The following is a 15,618-nucleotide window of genomic DNA, read 5'->3' as shown; positions in this document are numbered from 1 at the left end:
AAAAAATATTTATTATTTGCACGAATCCTATAGTAAATTAATCATCTATTGACCAAAATTTGATTTCTTTTGCCTCTGGGTAAAAGGCTGCATCAGACAAATGGGCTATCAAAATTCTTCTATACAGGATAAGAAAGAAAAATACAAAAAGGGAATACCTTTTAATTTGCTGGAGTCAGATATAAATCAAGAGTGGACGAACATTTATTCAGGCTAAACCTAGGTCTTGAAGGATCTTTATTGTTTTTTCATAGTTCTTCAATTTTAATTCTGCATGATATTAAAAACATACGAGTATTGTGGCTGGGCAATTTGGCAGCCAATCTCCTTTTTTTTTAATTAATTTTTTTAATTTTTTTTTCAACGTTTATTTATTTTTGGGACAGAGAGAGACAGAGCATGAACGGGCGAGGGGCAGAGAGAGAGGGAGACACAGAAACGGAAACAGGCTCCAGGCTCTGAGCCATCAGCCCAGAGCCCGACTCGGCGCTCGAACTCACGGACCGCGAGATCGTGACCTGGCTGAAGTCGGACGCTTAACCGACTGTGCCACCCAGGCGCCCCTAGTTTTTTTAATTTGCATCCAAGTTAGCATATAATGTAATACTGATTTCAGGAGTAGAATCTGGTGAGTCATTCCCTACATATAACACCCAGTGCTCATCCCAACAAGTGACGCCCTTAATGACCCTTGCCCACTTAGCTCATTCCTCCACCCACAACCCCTCCAGCAACCCTCAGTTTGTTCTCTATATTTAAGAGTCTCTTATGTTTTGTCCCCCTCCCTAATTTTATACTAGTTTTGTTTCCCTTCCCTTATATTCATCTGTTTTGTATCTTTAATTCCACATGAGTCAAGTCATATGATATTTGTCTTTCTCTGACTAATTTCACTTAGCATAAAACAGTCTATTCCATCCACGTTGTTGCAAATGGCAAGATTTCATTCTTTTTGACTGCCGAGTAATAGTCCATTGTACATACATACCACATCTTCTTTATCCATTCATCCATCGACAGACATTTGGGCTATTTCCATACTTTGGCTATTGTTGATAGTGCTGCTATAAACATGGGGGTGCCTGTGCCTCTTTGAAACAGCACACCTGTATCCTTGAAGGATCTTTATTTTAATTTCTGCCCAAAGTGTGGCCAGATAACAAGACAAGAGTCAGAATCCAGCTTGTACAAAGTTCATGCTTTGACCCTGAAGGGGTTGCTCTTGATAACAAGGGGCTTGCTCACTGTGTGTAATCATTGGCAATGTATAGAACCAGGTACCCCGTCTAGACACACACAAAAAATTTGTTGAATTTTCCCATTAGTATTGCCAGTGTCAGTTGACTAAACTATGGATACATTTTCTAAACTGTGTTCATTTTTCAGAGTCACAAATAAAAATTTCTTAGCCTGGCAGAGTTACATTGGAGAAGAAGAATGTAATCTTTCACTAACCTCTGAAACCATTGTTTGGGCTCTGGCCAGCTTAGAGACCTGCACAGATCTTTAGATGGATGCGTGTTCAGCATACAAGTGCTAGATATTTTTCTGATTATGTCTAATCTTGAAAGCAACTTTGCAGGTACTACTAACTGCCTCCATTTCACAGATGAAAATGCAAAGGTACGCAGAGCTCATCTTGGTAACAAAGGCGAGAGTTATTAGGTTTTGAAGTCAGGTCTTTCTGTATCCAAAACCCTGCTCCTTCAACTTCACTCTCAAATATGTGCCATTAGTTGACTGACTGACTCATTTGTACTTTCGTGCCTGATTTTAAGCAGCGTTTCATACGATCTGCATCCTGACATCGCAAGATCAAACACTGGAATGAATCCCAGGGACGGTGATCCTAAATCTTTCTTTTTATAATGGGAGTACAATTGAGGTCCAAGGACTCAGCCAAGGACATACAGCAAAGTAAGAGCAAAGATGAAACTATGACTTTGCCTTTAAGCTTAACATTAGGCATGCCATGCCCTAAATTTTGAATTTTCTACTCTTAAATTACGAAATAAACCTTCGAAAATAACTTTTCAAGATTCATGTCATCATCTATTGTTCTTATTTATGCTAATACGTAATCCTAGTAGGCTTTTTCAAGGGTGCATTTCAAAGCTGATATCAGTATAGGACACATAAGAAGAAAAAAAATATATGGGAACTTGATTTAAAAAACATACAGAATACGTTTCACACTGCGCTCTAAAAGTAGGCACCGAGCCCAATTCCTGGAATAAATTAAAGAGTAGGCAGAAAACAGACGGCAGGAACAGTTATTTTAGCAAGAAAAGTAGGATAAATTTACCAAGCCAATCATGGGATGATGTATGCAGATAAAAGATGCAGAGAGAAAATGTGCAACATGAATACATGAACACATTTGAATGCACGAAAGCAAAACCCAGAAAGCACAATTGTCCTACATGTGAATCAACACTCAAATTATGTGGCAGCTGCAAAATTTCAACTCAAGGAAGAGACATTTGCAAAGAAATGTATTAAAAAGATGTGATTTCCTGGTTTCACATACCCAGTGATCTTTTACAAAGTAAAATGTACAATCTTCCCTGATATAAGTGACATTTGCCCCCTGTTTTACTCAGTCCAATAGCAAGAAAAGTCTTTTGTGGAAGACTCTGCTTATTAAGGGCACAATACGACTGATGCCAAACACTTGGGTTCTGAATATATAGAGTTATTCCATCTACTTAAATATCTTATGTACTGAGTATGGTCTTATACAATAAGGTTTTCATGTGAGGGAAATTAGTCTTTCCCTAATGGCATATGCCAGAGCAATTTCTTTGCAAGGGATTAAGTTTCTTGTTGAAACTAACTCTTGGCTGCCAAGCCTACCCATCTGTCGTTTTCATCCATCCATCCATGTATCCACCCACTCATCCACCGATCCATCCATCCACCCACCGACCCATCCACTCCCCCATCCATCTACCCACCCATCCTCCCATCCATCAAATATTTACAGGTCTACAAAGTCTATAACATAGAAGGGGAATTGAAAATATATCGCAAAGCTTACTCTTGGGAACTGTATGACATTAAGATGATATTTGACTAGAAGACTCAGTCTGTTCTTAAACTAGTACCCCTTCCCACATTGGCGATGCTGGCAAGTGAGCCCTTTTACTGCAATCAGTCTTTGACTCAAACTACGATGTATTGAATTGCGATGCATTGAATTGCAGTGTAATTGAATTGCAGTGCCAGCCCGGATTGTTTGTTTTACAGAATGGTGCACAAAGTGAGCCCTCTGGACCAGCAGCTTCACCTGGGAACCTGTTAGAAATGCAAACTCTTGGGCCTTATCCCAGACCAATCTATCTTTGAGAGCCCAAATACATTACACTCACTCGTAAGACTTGATAAATTACAGAATTTGCAATATTAGACAATGGTCTAGACCACTGGTAAGGGAAGCCAAGGAATGAGAAGCCAGTGTGAAAACTCAGAATGGCAGGTTTTACATGTTTGGTAAGAAGTTTGGACGATGACGGATCGGTAAACCAGGTAGTATTTTCTGAGAAAAGCACAAACATGATCGGAGTTTTTATTTAGGAAGATTTTAGAGCCCAATGAGACCATGGAGAGGTAACTGCATTGTTCAGATGAGAAGACCAACCAACTTAATCTTTGATGATTCACGCATTTGTCAGCCTCAAAAGTTACCTGGTACCCATTCACTCAGCTTGCCTTCTTGGGCTCAGGATATGGGTCTTTCTAAGAGATCTCTCTCCAATGCCACAGGGTTCTCTTCATCCCATAGACTGAGTCTGTCTATCCTTTCGTATTTCTGCCTTGCCATCTGCCACTACTTCCTCGGTTCCCCTGCCCTAAGTCTCTCTGCTGTTCCTTCCCCTCTTTTCCCATATTTCATTTCCTTCATTAGGAATCTGCATGCTAATGCACATCAATTTACATGTTTGTTGCTGTTTATTTGTGTAACTCCTTAGAGATTTCACCAACTACACTCCTCCTCTGAACATAGGATCTACTAGGTCACAACACAACCAGAGCCTTCACCTGACTTTACTTAAATCTGCTGAGAATTCGGATTCACCTTAATGTGTTAAATCTGTATCACCAGCTGGCTATCTTCGTAAAATTGTTTTTTGTTTATTTTTGACAGAGAGAGAGAGAGAGAGAGAGAGAGAGAGAGAGAGAGAGGGAGGGAGGGACACAACATGAGCGGGGGAGGGGCACAGAGAGAGGGAGACACAGAATCCGAAGCAGGCTCCAGGCTCTGAGCCGTCAGCCCAGAGCCCAACGCGGGGCTCGAACTCAAGGACCGCGAGATCATGACCTGAGCCGAAGTCGGACACTCAACCGACTGAGGCACCCAGGTGCCCCTACCCGCTGACTATCTTTGCAACATTATGCTCAGACATCCATAATTTAAGTCACACTTTCTGCACAAATGATGACACTACTAACTAGGTTGTTTCCAAACAGGGAAGACATTAATTGTATTTTTGTGTATCCAGACACCTTCTTGTACATAACACTATCTACAGTGAATATTAAGTGCGGAGATAATGAAATGCTATTATCTTGAACTATTACAACATTTGGGTCATACTTCAAATCTTGTTATGTAAGGTCTCCAATGTACCTGTGGACCAAGATACACCTCTCCCTCTGAACACAGACAATTTATTGATGAAGAAGTTAGTTCCAAAACAGAGTTCACTCTGGTTCCATGACACTTGGATATAACTTTTCAATGTCTTTACAACACAAAATATTTTCTTCTGGATATAGTTCATTTAGAAGGAAACTGATTTACTTTATGACTTAAAATAAAGTCAAAGGAAGAACAGATGCCTCTGGTTCCCCACGTCATGGCCTTTGGTCCATCTCTGATTTCAGCCCCGGCTGCACAGACAGATGGTTTTATGCCAACCTGGGTTCTCCTTACCTTTATAATGCCTATCTCACGTGGCCACTGAGTGTCTTCCAGCCCCACGTAGTGCCAGCACAGCCCCACATTGAAGGGAAAAAAATCACTGCCTCTGGGAGCAATCCACAACCAATGGGGGAAGGCAGTGAATAAACCTCCTGCTCCAGGCAGAAATTCTGGGAGGTCTCACGCACGCCCATAGGTCCCAGGGAAGCACGCTCCTGCAGTCCACAGGGAGGACTTGTCCGCTCCCCTCTTATTCTGGCCTTTGCTTCTTCCCCAATTGACGATCCCTGATCTCTAACTCCCATCCTTGGGATGAGCTCCCTATTTAATCACCACACCCAAATCGTTGTCTCAAGCAGGCAACCCCCAAGAGATGACAGCTTACTTTCAGCAATATTAAGCCCCTTTTGATCAGATGCCATGTATGTGGTATTTCAGATTTGTAAATCATTAAGACCTTTCTTTTTTTCCCTTCTCAAGACTCCGTAATGACAGAAAGAGAGTGGAGATCAGAGCCTTGCCTCACATGCTTCCAGTGTGTTTCTTAGAGCACGTAGATCACGTTGAACACCTTGTACTGACAAGTCCCAACCTGCACAACACCCTAAGACAAATTAAAAGCTGATACTATGCCATCTACCTTCACCATTCCCTGCTTGGCCTAAAGTACAGTATATTGGTCCACGGTTGGGAAAATGACATTTGCCTCATCCGCCTTTCTAGATTAACAGCAGGAATGAAGATTAAACCTATGAAACGCATCTTGTCCAGATTCTGTACAACCAACAAGGGACTTAAAAATCACAGACCAAACTCAGCAGCCTCTTAATACGTCTGGAGTTACAGGCCAGAAATATTTAAATTCAAAAATCCCATATTATCAAAATAAAGGGAATTGTTTATGTAAGACAGCTGGAAAAGAAGCTGTAGGCTTATGTTACATAAGGAGAAAGGACACGCTTTTACCTTTGACGATCAGTTTTCCATTTTTCTTGCTTCTAAGGCAGGAAAAGATCCAAACTTTGCAGTTTTTAACTTGATGTTATCCGTGGTAGGTAATGCTCAGCTGTTCTGAAACATAGCGAAACACAACAATTAGATGCAATAGCTAGCCTGAAACAAAGATACCGAAGATCTCTTAAGAAGTACTCTGACAAGCATTAAGTTCCATCATGTGAGAAGAGAGTTCCCTAGAAAATTTACATGACCATGTTTTTGCATGATGTTATGCTTTGTATTTTTGTGCTTTCCAGAACATCCACCACAAAAATAAACAAATAAGTAAATGTCGCCACAATAAATAGGTTTGAGAGTCTGCAATCTACTTTTCTATTAACGTTTTTATCTTCTGTAAAAAGCAATAAAATGCATGCATTAATCTTTTGATTTTGTAAGATACGCGATACATACAAGGCTATGCATTTCCTGTGCATTATTTGTTTTATCATCACTGCAACTAAGCAGCTGTAAATAAAGGGCTAAAAAGTATCAGTCTTCACAGGGTGGGTCTTCTGACCTCGCAGGAAGACACAAATCACAGCATCATCTTCCCAGGCGCATGACTACAGGCTTGCCGCCGATGCTCAAACCAAACTGTTACCCCTCGTTATTGACGCTTTCTGAAGCAAGTGACAAAATGGAATTGTAACTAGGCCCACAGTTATGGGAGAGGTAACTTTTCCAATCCTATCACATGCTTTAGCCCGAGCTGTGATTTTTCTTCTTTGAAAGTTCACATAGAAATGGACTGGTGTCACACACAAAAATGATCTGGTGTTGCGAAGTGTAGATATCAATAGAATTCTGTTTAAGGAATATAATTCGTGGCCCTAGGTAGCATATTAAAAGAGTCTCCGTAGGGAACAAGAAAAATAACAAATCTAAGTATGAAGCAGAGATACAGTGACATTCAGAATTAAAGAACACTGGTGTGAGTATTTTTTTTTTTTTTACTTTCTAATTACTTATAGGAATTACAGTGCCTGAATGAATACGGAATTCATTTCACAGAAGAGGAATTGGAGGCCAGAAAAGGTGACGTATTTTGCCCAATTTCATTCAGCTAATAGGCACAAAGGCAGAATGACATTCCAGAATCCCTGCCTTGAAGTTCAACCCCTTTAGAAACCCGTAACACTACTTGTTTCCAAAAAGAACACTTGGCATTCAAAAAGATCAGGGCTAACACAATTCCCTGCAGAACTTATCTGAGCAGTATTTTGAAAGTGGCAAAGTTGAGAGGTTAAGAATAAGATGCTATGGTGGTAAAATGCGAGAACTACAATAGCACAACAGTATCGTGTATTTTCATAGCACATAATACATGTTGGGAACATTATATTTATATATGTATTTCATTTATCCATGTTATAAGAGACAAAAATGATATTCTATTATCAGTAGCTTTCAGGTATAATTATGAGTTGTGGTTTATATAGGATTATCCTAAGTATTTTTAATATTCCAGTAAACCAAATGAACTCTGAAATTTTTCCCTACCTGTATGACAAGTAGATTACTCAAAGAGATAAAAAAAAAAGTTAATATTAAAACAAAGAACTGACCATTTATTCATTTGTGTTATTTACTGCGCATCTGTTTTGTACTAGGTATTCTTAATTTTCTACAGAAACGAAAGGAAAAGATTATGCAATTTCTTAAAAACATACCCAGATATACAATAAGAAATCAGTTTTATCGCAACTGGAATCTTTTCTAAGTTAGATAATATTAATGTCAACACATATTGCAAACATTGGGATGTGTCTCAAATGCCATCTAGTCTAGTGGTTCCCAAGAATGGTTGAACATCACAATCATCTGGAAAGCTGCAGAAAAATACAAATTACAGAAGGTCATGCAAGATCTATTAAATCAGACTATTCATGAGTAGATTCAGGGCATTTGCATTTTGAGCTGGGAGCCCAGTTCATTCTCGTGATCATGCACGTTTTGGAAACCTACTGACTCTTTCTTGCCTAATCTCCTTATTATACAGACAAGAAAACTGAGGCCAGGGAATGACTTGCCCAAGGCATTTACTCCTTGGTAACAGAGGTGAAGTTAGAATTCAGAATTCTGGATTTGCTGGTACTTTTGTTTTTCTTTTTCATTTCTTGTTTTCCTTTACTCCAAGGGTTCTTCTTTTATTCTTTCTTATTCTTTCCTATCACCAAGTAACCAATATTGAGTCCCTACATCTAAGAATGAGCAAAAGTAAAGTCAAACAAAGAAACAAATCAACAAAAAACCAAAGTGGGAATTTGAACTTAAGCTGTTTGATTCAGTAGTGTGCTTTCCATTGTGCCACTGAGTTCTACAGTCATCTACTTTTTTTTAATGCCTATTTATGAGAGAGACCATGAGCAGAGGAGGGGCAGAGAGAGAAGGGGACAGAAAATCCAAGTGGGCTCTGTGCTGACAGCAGTAAGCCTGATGAGGGGCTCAAACACACGAACCTGAGATCATGACCTGAGTCCAAGATGGACGCTCACTAGACTGAGCCATCCAGGCACTCCTACAGTCATCTACTTTTGACGTTTATTTGGGATGACTGGGTGGCTCGGTCACTTGAGCATCTCTTCATTTCAGCACAAGTTATGATCTCACGGTTTGTGGAATCGAGCCTTACCTCGGGCCCCATGCTGACAGCATGGAGCCTGCTTGGGGTTCTCTCTCTACCTCTCTCTCTGTCTCTCTCTGTCTCTCTCTCTCTCTCTCAGAATAAATAAACTAAAAAAATTTATTTCTTGAGAGAGAGAGTGAGAGAACTTGTGGGGGAGGGACAGAGAGAGAGAGGGAGATAGAGCAGGCTCCACCTGATGTGGGGCTCGACCTCATGAACCATGAGAGGGTTCCTCATTGACCATGAGGTCAATTTCCTCATTGACCTGAGCCAAAGTCAAGAGTCAGACACTTAACCAACTGAGCCACCCAGGCGTCCCATAGTCATCTATCTTTAGACTGTCTACTCAATCCCTTTCTTTGCATTCCCCAACTTTGAAAGGTGTTCTCTGTCAGCTGTTTGTCCCTGAGTCCTGATCCATGGCCATTGCTCACCCAGACTGGACTTCTCATCTGGGACTAGGAGATTACAGTCTTATTTAGGTGAAAGAGTTATGGCTGCAGCGTGGTTACCACGTCCCTTATGGGCAGAGGGAGCCAATACTGGTAATCGGTGGAAAAGGTGAGTGAAAAAGACACTCATGGAAGAGGGAGTGAGAACTCTCCCAACTCACCTGCTTCCTACTCACCGGTCTTTGTTTTTTCCTGTGGCTTCCACGAGCTCATAGAGCCTTATGACCCATTGTATTTTAAATAGCTAAAATTATTTAGTTTTAATATTTTTGACTTCTACTAGGTCAAGTTGGTTACATTCCTTGACTCTGCCGCTACAGTCCTGACTAATACACCTCTTATCATTCATGTTATGTAAGTTACTGTATAAGCCAGTTACTTTCGTTACATCATTTTAAGAGGTTCATTTAAAAAAATATTGGCTGGGAGTGTGGAGAAAGGGGGATGGAGGCTATAAATGTATGGCATTTTATGGAATGCTGATATTTTCATAAAGTACATGTTTTACAGTCTGATAAAGGGGAAAGGTCCAGAGGAGACAGCTCTCTCTTAATCTCAGCTTTGCCTTGTAGAAGACTTCTGAGTTGTGAAAGATACCTAGCCTTTTTGAGGTTCCATTTCCTCACTGAAAATGGAGGCAAGGAAACCTACCTTAGTCAGGTTAGTACAAGGAATAAATGAGAGCATTTGTGCATTCACTCATTTACTCATAACTCATTCATTTCCCAAAGATTTGAGCATTTACCATATGCCAGGCACTATGGGAGGTGCTTGGAATAATGGCCATTTCATTTTAGGGAAAGTGAGTGGATAGAAAAAAAAAAACCCAATAATCACCATGGTGAAGGAATAGAGTATTTTAGAAGTGAACCATGCTGCTGATGTAAGAAAAATAGACTAAATTAAGGAGGATCAGGAGCACAAGGGTTGGGGGCTATTGGGAGGTGAGGGCACCTCACTAAGAAAGTGACTGATGTGAGGGAGTGAGTCATGTGCAAGAGAAGGGTGTTCCAGGCGCAAGGAACCACCAAGGCTAAGGCCAGAAGGTGGGGGTATGCTCAGTTGTTCTTGAAATTGTTAGGAGGTCAGTGGGGATGGAGTGAAAGGACAAGGTGGAGAGTAGTAGAAGAATGTGGAGTTAAGTGGGACGTGCTGCGGAGACGTGGATGGAGGGATGGCTCAAGGGCAGCTCAAGGCTTTTTGGCTCTCACTCTGTACACGAAATGGGGGCTGCTGTGGGAGTTCTTGCTTAGAATTGACATCACTTATGTTTCAGCAGGCTCATCCTGGCTGCCGGTTGGGAATAGACCACAGCGGCGGTCAAGATAGAGGCAGAAGGAAAGCTTGTAGAGAGATGCCATGTTGGCTCAAACTCAGGTAGAGCTGGTGAGGGGTGGTCAGTGGTCAGTCATGCTGGGTGAGCAAGAGGATCTCCTGATGTATCACATGGAGGAGGTAAACCAAGAGGGAGACAGGATGGCCCCAAGGATTCTGGCCTAAGTGACCAGAAGAGTGCACTCACCATTACTTGAGAGGCAAAAGGCTGTGGCTACAGAAGATTGGGGGGAAAGAGGATGAGGTTCCTTCGGCCATACTGATTTTGAGAGGTCAGTGCCCAGTGGGCTTGCCATGTAGGTAGTTGGATATGCAATACTGGAATACGGGAGAGAAGTGTGGCTGGAGCTTGCATTAAAACCTTCCAGAAGACTTTCTAGCCTAGCATATGTGGCTGCTGATATTCTTATTGTTACCTACCATAGTGATTATGAAGGGGGTCAGACAAAATCATATATGCACAGCACAGTATCTGAGAATTCAAACTCAATGTATTGTAATTCCCTTCTGTCTCCCACCTTTACTTCCAAATATTTCATTCTCTATTGACTAGAAGAGGGAGTCTATTGTTTTCTGTGAAAAAAAAAATCCATTTTCCACAAGACATAATAAAAAAAAATCCTATTTTATACTTTGGCAGCCCTTTGAAAAATACTGCAACAAATAATCTTCTGATAAAATATTAACAATAGTACTCAGTAAGTCATGAAGTAGAACTTTCAGGTGGTGAGGTAAATTTTGATTCGGGCATGAGCTGAGAAGATCTAAGGGAAAAATGAAAACAGGACTGAAATAATCCGTGGATCTGTAAGTCCCTCAATATCTCTCAAACCTCCCTGGATTTTTGGCAGTGATTAGCAGTCTTTCAGAATCAAGAAAATGCAGAAGTGTAGGAAAGGTGATTACTCCAACTGTGGGTCCTAGTCTGAGGAAGCACATTTGCCTGAAGGCACATCTGGGGACCACTGGAAATTCTGGAATGAATTCTCTCAAGTATAAAAGTGTATCTTTGAAATGGGTTTCTTAACTTGTAAATGTTCCACGTCTTCCATTGAACAAATTTTAACTTAGAAACCCTCCCAGTTGGAACCCTCTTTTATAGATGAGGCTAATGAGGACTAGGGAGGTGATGTGGCATGCCTGAGGCCACAGCTAGCCGGTACAGCAAGGCCAGGACCAGACCCTAGGCCCCTAACTCTCAGTATAGCTGTCTTTCCACGCAGCTTCTCTTCAGTTTTTTTTTTCTTCTTTTCTTCACTCAGTTACCGCTAATCAGTAGCACCGTGTCCGTGAGGTCTCACATCTTATCTTAAACATTTTACTGAAAGCTTATAGTCCATAAAACAGTGCGCTTGTTTGAAGACAAAGTTAAACTATCTATCTGCCTCCTGGGCCCCTCACTCCTGTAGAAGATGACGTAAGAATCGATTTTGGAACAAGGTCTGCACTTATTCCGACTCACCCTAGGTCTGAGACAGTGTTCGATCACATAAAAAGTAAGAGGACTAGTTACTTTCCCCTTCTTTTGCAGATCACATTGCTTATTGACTCATCCTTTGGGTATAGAAAACTTCAAGGCAGGGCTGGATGCATGCGTGTGCAACTTGGACAACTGCCCAGGAGCCCATGTTCAGAATAGCCCCGCACTTAATTCTTTAAAAATGTGAACCAGTGTTTTTGCGGGCGAGGTACAAGTGGAACGTGTGGGTAAGGAGGGGTGCACAACATTCATGCCCCCAGCCATCCCTCGCTGCCTCATTTGCATATAATGTGCATGATGGTGAATTCTCTTGGGCCCATAATTCCTGGACATTCAGCAAGGTTCCATATGAGTGAGGTTAAGTGTGCTCTGTCTGTGACTAAGTGGGGAAGGTGACAGTCCCAAGAAGTTTTGCTTTCCACTGGAAGCAGAATTTGCTTTGAACTTCACATGAAGGCAATGATGTTCCAAGAAACATGGATAACAAGTGATGGGGTTCAGGGCAGGTCACCCTCAAATATGCCACTTTGGCATATTGATTATTTTGAATTAAAGTTACTTGGGATAACGCCAGTACAAGAAGGACACTCTGACCCTCCTCCGTCCCCGGAAAGCAGGAAATAAACGTCCCATGTGAATGACACCATGAGGTAAAGAGACATCCTTATCAGCAGAGACAGGGAATCCAGGGACGAGAAGGCTGTAACAACAAACCCTGTTGTTTCTTCACTAATTTCCTACCTGAAGCCTAAACTTCTTTTTGTCAATTCTTCATGAACTTACTGTTTCTTTGTCTAAAAGGTACAAAAGCTGGCTGGTTTGGCCACTTCTCTGAGTCTCATATTTTTGCAGGCTCCTGTGTGCATGCAATTGAATTTGTCTTTCTCCTGCTCATCTGTCTTCTGTTGTTTTAATTATTAGACCAGCCAAAGAACCTAGAACGGACAGAGGGAAAAGTTTTCCTCCCCCAAACAAGAAATCCTGTTGTATCCTTCATTTTATTTTATATTTTATTTATTTTATTTTATTTTATTTTATATTTTATTTTTTTTAATTTTATTTTATATTTTATATTTTATTTTATATTTTATATTTTATTTTATTTTATTCTATTCTATTCTATTTTATTCTATTCTATTCTATTCTTTTCTATTCTATTCTTTTTCTTTCTATTTTATTTTATTTTATTTTATATTTTATTTTATTTTATTTTATATTTTATTTTATATTTTATTTTATATTTTATATTTTATTTTATTTTATTTTATTTTATTCTATTCTATTCTATTCTTTTCTATTCTATTCTTTTCTATTCTATTCTATTTTATATTTTAGCGTTTTCTCCCTTGAATTAGTAGGCTGCTTATGTTGAAAACAAAGAGATAAAAAGAGAAAGAAAGGGAAAGCCATAGTTCTTTTTGCTACAGTCCTTCCTTACTCATCAGTGAGCCAAAGGGAGTGAGTGTTGGTAAATGGTACATGTATCACGAAGTGAATAAAAATGGTAGAGTAGATCTGTATAGTGTTTCCACCGTTCTGGTAAGACCAACATACATATGCATGATCCGTGACGTACAAATTCTGGTGACCGCATGTAAGTTAAACAGTCCCATGTTTGTATTACGCACTGTAAGATGGATGGTAAAATGCACCCTGGTAATTTAAACTTTGATTTTTTTCTTTATCCGGAGCTACGTTAAATAAATTAAAACAAATAAATTAAAACAAACAAACAAACAAACACTATGATCAGTTGAGAGAGAGATGGCAAATAAAAGGGACCAGTTTTATACTTGAGTACATTTAACAACTCTTGTCCTGCTTTCTGAACAGGGCCCTGCATTTTCAGTTTGCTCTGGGCCATGCTAATTCCATAGCCATCAACATTCACCCTATTGTAATGAACTAGCACAGACTTTAGCAAGTGCTTCAAGCATTATCAATTTACAGTTTAAGTAGCGTATGTAGGATTTTTGGCAATGGAAAATCTGCTTCTGAAAACCCTAGTATGATTATAAACCAAATTAATCTCGTCTCTGTTCTCATCAAATCTCCTAATGTCTTTCCCTTCCCTCCCAAACGATTTCTTGGACATCTGACCAAAGTTCCTAATTTGAGCCAATCCACCTCAGAAGTCCCTTGGTCTTTGATTTAATTCAATTTCTAATTTAATTTAATTTTAATCTTCCATTTGAAACTCCACTGCCTTCAAGGTCAAATCCTCAGTTGGTGAAGAGAGAAAAGTCAGTGAAAAAAGTAATTTACTTTAAAGTGTGAGTAATAGAGCCACCTGACATGTTTGAGGGATATTTAGATTTTAAAGGAGCACTTAGTTAAGTCTAAAGGACCTTAACGTGAAAGAAACAATGCTTCTAAAGGAGAAAACTTTCTATTACTCTCTGCCAAGAGAGCCCTTCAACTCAATGCTCTTAAAAGAAAGGGCTGTGTTCTATTTCTCAACAACCACACATGATTTTTTTAAATGAGGTAACTTATGCTCATATGTACCAAGATTTTTCCAGTCAATTGGAAAAGACCTCGGTATCATGAAATATACAGGCTTATTTCATGTCTCTTTTTAGCTCACCGAAAAGAGGGGCGCCTGGGTGGCTCAGCTGGTGAAGTGTCGACTCTTGGTTTCCGCTAAAGTCATGATCTCACAGTTTGTGGGTTCGAGCCCCATATCAGGCTCTGCACTGGCAGCTCAGAACCTGCTTGGGATTCTCTCTCTCTCCCTTTCTCTTCCCCTCCCCACTTGCGCGCTCTCTCTCTCTCTCTCTCTCTCAAAATAAATAAATAAATAAATAAACTTTAAACCTCACCAAAAAGAAATGTACTTTAAAACGTGTAGTAGTAAGAGACAGCCTTCCTTTAATTTTCTTTATGAATCTGACCTCTCTGTTCTTCCAATTCCATCCCCTATCAGTCTGTCTGCGGTGGCTTTGCAGCTTCAGGAGCTTAGCTAAAGGACTCTCTTTGCAGAATTTTTAAGGCATTGCCTCCCTACCCCAACTTACTTCCCTACAGACAAGATGAGTTGGGGCTCCCTGGTGAACAGAAGTTAGGTAGTGACTCATTGGGATATCACGGCTGTTGCCCTGGTACAAAAAGATTGACGGTCTATTCACAACTTTGGGAGCACTATTTAGAATTACCTCCCAATCCGTGTGGAAGGAGACTAAAAGACCTTTTCCATTGAGCGTATCTTTTTTGGTTAAAAGGATCATCACTTGAGAATAAATTGGAGACTGCAGTATTTATTGTCAATGCCTTAACTGGGGGCTTTCAACATCTTGCATCTGGATAGAATTTCTTCCCTCCAATCTCAAAGCTTTACTATGTTTGTTTCTAAGCAGTTTTCTTTTAAAAAAATTACAGTAGACGATCTTACTGTATTTGGCTTTAGTGAATTCACATTGCTTTCTCTTCACTCGTTGGGCTGAGAGCCTTCCGCATTTCTTTTTTAATTCCACCCCCAGGTCCGCTTGATGGACTTGATGAAACACAGTAAGAGTGGCCACATTTATTGAGGGCTTACTATGTGCCATCATCGCTCTAACTAAGCTCATTACGTGGATTGTCTCATTTAAGATTCACAATAGCCCTATGGGGTAGGTGATAGTATCATCACCCTTTTACAGGGGAGAATGAGAGGCAGAGAGAAGAGATGGACCAAATTATGAGGCTGGTCAGTAGGGGGTGCCACGGCACAGACCCACAAGTCGGCCTGGGCCATGCACTCTCCCAGGATTTCACCTCTCAGTGCTTATTTTTCATGAATTCATTCTCACTCATCTGTCTA

The 15,618-nt window shown here is 40.3% G+C and overlaps 1 protein-coding gene across 5 annotated transcripts in view; it reads right to left on the bottom strand.

The window, feature by feature from the left end:
* DLGAP1 (DLG associated protein 1) overlaps positions 1–15,618 on the bottom strand; it is an 885,205-nt gene that overhangs the window by 588,335 nt on the left and 281,252 nt on the right. For 4 of the 5 annotated variants that reach the window (XM_027068585.2, XM_053206118.1, XM_027068580.2 and 1 more), the window contains exon 3: positions 5,891–5,995. The gene's annotated coding sequence lies outside the window, so the exon portion shown is untranslated. The remainder of the gene's footprint in view (positions 1–5,890; positions 5,996–15,618) is intronic. The other variant, XM_053206117.1, reaches the window with a different exon arrangement.

Source organism: Acinonyx jubatus, chromosome D3 (assembly GCF_027475565.1).
Source record: "Acinonyx jubatus isolate Ajub_Pintada_27869175 chromosome D3, VMU_Ajub_asm_v1.0, whole genome shotgun sequence".
Lineage (NCBI taxonomy): Eukaryota > Metazoa > Chordata > Mammalia > Carnivora > Felidae > Acinonyx > Acinonyx jubatus.
This window is presented reverse-complemented; position numbering and strand designations above follow the sequence as displayed.